A 5150-nucleotide genomic window follows, 5' to 3' on the forward strand; every position below is an offset into this window, starting at 1 on the left:
TATAAAGCCCATGAAATTGGGAAAAAAATCGTCTGCAATTCCAATCTCGTACAATTCCGTGCAATACCACCTTTAGGTGGTGACACGTGTATTGATACCAATACAATGGCCCAGATCTGATTTAAATGTCTTTTCAATGATTTAATGTTTTATTAGTTGTACCAGACCTGGGCCATTGTATTGGTATCAATACACATATCACCACTTGAAGGTGGTATTACACGGAGTTGTACGAGATCGGAATTGCAGACGATTTCAACCCTTGCTGCTATTGGTAAACTTTTAATGCATACTGTAATGTGAAGGATACACCCAAGGATAGTCCATGAATTTCTCAATAAATAAATTCTGTTCTTCAAGACAAGGAGACTTTATAAGGTAAAAACCCACCAACGTTCTGATCATTCTGTAATGTATTGTACCAATTTCTTGGCAACCCAGCTCAGCAAGAACTAATTGTAGTCTCTTGAAATTGATTATGATTTTCCCCTTTCTTAAAGATTTCGTCCAAGTTGGGTAATTGGTTAATGGCTTTGCCTGAAATGATTTCATATATGGCAGATAGCATTGCCAATCTGTATAATCTTTTCCCAGATTATCTATGCTTCTCAATGACTTTGATTTATCTGAACAGAGGAATGGTGTCGAATGTCACTGCCGGCAATGTTAGTAGGAGAGACAATTGGGGGTGGAGATTACTCCACAAGATACCACTCCATGTACCTACAGATGGGTTAGTCGTAACAGAGTTAGATTGAACTCTTAAGTTTCAGAAAATGAACTTAAATGAACCCAAGAAATAAAAGAAAGAAAGAATACAGAAAGAGGAAGAAACAGACAAAATCAAGTAACAGGAAATCACCTTTAGACCTGTAGCTCCACCACCATAACCATATTACTGCACAGCGTTCATGAGCTTCCTAGCCATGGTTTTCTCAGAATCTGGGAAGAAAATGAACAGAGTCACCGGCCGCTGCTGGGAACGAAGACGGAGAAGTTGAAAGACTTCAGTTTTAGACAAAAAAGGGGAAGGGGTAAAAAAGTCATTTAACATTCGCTTCTAACAATGTTAACACCACTGGGTACGTTTGTAATTATAAATTTCACAGGGGTCTGATTATAATACCTGAAACATACATGGGAGGGGAATGTAATTTTCCTTTTTTTTTTTTTTTTCTCTTGGCTAACGTTGGATATCCAAGCCAAAGGGCCCTACTGACTCCACAACTGCATGGACTGAGTTATACGGGGTTGAATGAAAACAATTCAATTTTTATAGAAAGTAGTAAACTCCCTGCGTGAGTGGCCTCAAAAAGGTAAGAGGAGTCGAATTCAGAACCACACGTTTCCTGAGGTGAAGGTCCCTTGCCAACTTAACTACCTTATTGGGGTTAACTATGGCTCTGTTTGGTGATAAGGGAAATGCAATTATTTTTCTAGAAAGTGAATATAATTTGTAGGAAAAGTCATTCTGATGTTTAATTGAAAGAAAAATACAAATATTTTCATGAGAAAAGTGAAATATAATTTATGGTAAATGCAAATAAGTTGATTCAATACCCTTCCCTTCACTTCCCTTTCCCCATTTCCTTTGCGACCAACTGGTGCGGTCATGAAAACATTACTAGTGAAGATGGCAAGAATCTAAGGGGGACTGACTCAGCATACTCCGCACCATGCATGAAAACCTGTTTTGTGTTTTTCTTCTTGTTTGTGACTACTAAAGGCTTCAAACCTGGGTTCAACCTAGTAACTGGCTAGCAATCGAACCACTTCACATATTTACTGCAATTGAATATTTCTTCCGTGTAGATTTTTTATTCCTAATTGTTGTGATTGTGGAACCACAAACACTGCCATATTAGAAAGAGTGGACAAGAACCCCTCTCCTCACCTTTCCCTATGGGTACAGCCGAGGCCAAAATCAGCCTCAACTTTTAACAAAAATAAGTTAGGATGGACCAGCCTAGGGCTTAGTACTTGTATTTCTTTCTCTTCTGTCCATTTTCTTCATTATATGGAAAGGAGAGTATCATAAAACTAGTGAAAAGAACAGTATCAAAATCATCAGTCAGTTTAAACCTAAGTAGTCCAACACTAATAACCTATACTTTCTTTCTTTCTTTCTTCTTTATATATATATATATATATATATATATATGGAAAGGAAAGGTATCATAATATTTTTACACAAATGAAGGATTATAGTCCTCCTTTCAGCCATGGAGTGGAGGGATGACAAATTGTCTTACACAAACGCGACAGGGCTTCTCTGAGCTAAGAAATTTGCAACAGAATTAGATTCCCTAAAAACATAGACAAACTTACAATCTGAAAAAACGCTCATACAAAAGACGAAGACAATAGCCAGGGTCATTAAAGGAGGAATCCGCTTGGGGTTCTGAAGAGAAAAGAACAATATCAAGATCATTGGCCAATTTAACCCTAAGCTTGGCAGTCTTGCTTTTAAGACCAGACGATGAGTAACCGACACAAATAACCTATATATATATTTTTTTAATCAAGAATGACTAGTAATTACAATAGTACCTCATTAAGACCTTGGTGAATTATAATTATAAATTCCTAGAATTAGGACCAGCCTCGCAGAGTGACAATATAGACTCCATTTCATGACTTAGACATTGTACTAGTGGGCACCACCATTGGGTTGGGAGGTTTGGGGGGGTGGGGGAGGTGGGGTTTGATTCCTTTCTTTCATTTTCTCCACTTTGAGTGCTACCATTAATTTTCCTAATCAAATCTCATAGGTTAAGGCCATATTTTTCACATGAAATTGTTAGAAATCCAACACAATATGCATAATTAAGAACAATATATGCATAGCTAGGTAGACATTAGAACTACGTGTGTGGTGGGGCATTCAGTCCTTTACCCTAGCTGCTTTATATCTCTCTCTTTCTCTTGTTGGCCAAAAGGCCTTATACCTACTACATAATATATGGTAATAGGTTCTTGTTGCTTACAATCATGATGGAAGATAGTTTTGTCAATGATAAGAGAATTATATATTTGCTAATCAAATAATTGTCATATTTGAAGGTCGGTTGATTCTGTGTTTTGACTATCCAATCATATGTCTATAAAAAAAAATTTATTTATTTTTTATCTTCTATCATTTTATGGATTTTTAGGGACTAAGATCTTCATCTTATGTACAATGTTCAGATTAAACAATAAAGTTGTTTAGTTTGCCATTCCTCTATTCTAGCAAAATCGAAGAAACAAAATCGTGTAATTACATTATGGCCCACATAGAAATACCACTAGGAGCACAAGATCTAAGGGTATGTTCACCCCCCTTAGATCTAATAGTATTGAGTAATTTAATGGCCTCCATTGCAAATATTCTTATCTCAAACGGCTCTCCTTCAACTTATTTCATATCAAGGGCACATTCTAAATTAGTTTAATTTTTTTATTACTTATTTTATACTTTTTAGGCTCTTCACGTCTTAATTCGTATCATCATCTCAACGACTTTATTTTGTTTATATTCTAATTGTAATTTTATAACTGTAGATTTAGCCTTAAGTTTTATTGGAATGTATCTATCATCTATCACACAAAAATCCAAAAATCCTTTCCTACTTCATCCATCCTACTCTAATTCCAAAAGCAACAACCTTTTTTAATTTATCTTCCTTTATATACATAGACCAAAAAAAAATAAAAATTAGTCTTTTGAGATATTTTACTACTATCTACCCAACCACTTTATTTCACGCTTATTTCTAGTAAAGCTACATTCTATTTTTATTCCACATATTTTAAACCATTTTGATTCCAACATATAGAGCTGATGATTTAATGGGATTACCAAATTGAGTTGATGTCTACTACTATATGAATATATGGTCTCTTCAAAGACATCCGATACAATTGGAACCATACAAATATGAATATATGATTAAATGCATATTTTCGTATAAAATTAGATTTGTACAATTGATGTATAAGTTCTGTCTTAAAAAATAATATCAACCAAAAACTCAAAGCCAAATTTTATATTTTACTTTTGGATGTATCATATGACAAAATTGATTGACAAAATATTTACCTACATGCGTATCATAGAGAGGAATTTGTACATGGGCATCCCTAGTTCATCTACATAAAGGATTGTATAAGCTTATCCCATTGTTAAATATATATTTAAGGCCTCCGTAGGTTACTCATATGTGAACTTTTGCGTTTCCTCTTGTATTTTCAATTGTTAAGTTCTAAAATGATAAATAAGTCATAAACACCATTGATGTATAAAAGATCATACGGAATAATAATCTGTCGAATCTTGTACCCAACCCAGTCATATAACCCCTTTTGAAACAAAAATTATCACAATTGACAAGATGTTGATTAGAATTGACTAATTAATCGCAGTGAATGATTTTTGTGATATTATTTTTTCCTCCAAACTGATTTTTTTTCTTTTAGATGAATGGTGATTTCCTTTCAATCCTTTCTTGTGATTTCAATCTCTTGTCTTAGTTGTTGTCTTCAGCATACTTTGTTTATGCTTTTACACAATGTCAATGAAGCCTTTTCTTCTGTGAAATATTTTCTTTGTTTCTCACATTGGAAATGGATAATAATTTTTTAATTCCTTAATTATTACTATTATAAAGAATGTGGCGTATATGTGAAGTGTTTGACGAAAAAGGATTGGAGTGTGGAGGAAAAACTTGACCAATTACGTGTAAGAATTTCTTAATATCAGGGGTTTTGCATTAGATTATTCTTTGTTATTGACAACATTGAGAAGTTTTACTAAAAAGAAGTGTTTGGGAAATCAGAGGAAGGAAATAAGACAACTACTCGCCACGATGACCTTGTGCATTACTTTGAGAGTTGAGACCACATTCAAGGAGAGGATAAACAAAAGCTTTAAGGAAAGTTGCATTAGCACTAATAAATTTTCTGTTAGAGAAATATTAACAAAATAAATGAATTTATACAAGACACAGAGATTTAATGGATCACACTAAAATATGTGTAAGCAGATCAATCTTCAAAACGGATCAAGAATTCGAGATACAATATTTTTCCTTCTCCATTTGCCCTTTGCGATGGTTCCTAGTCATGCATATATTAGAGAGGGAGAGAGAGAGAGAGAGAGGAGGGGGGGG

Source organism: Macadamia integrifolia, chromosome 4 (assembly GCF_013358625.1).
Source record: "Macadamia integrifolia cultivar HAES 741 chromosome 4, SCU_Mint_v3, whole genome shotgun sequence".
Lineage (NCBI taxonomy): Eukaryota > Viridiplantae > Streptophyta > Magnoliopsida > Proteales > Proteaceae > Macadamia > Macadamia integrifolia.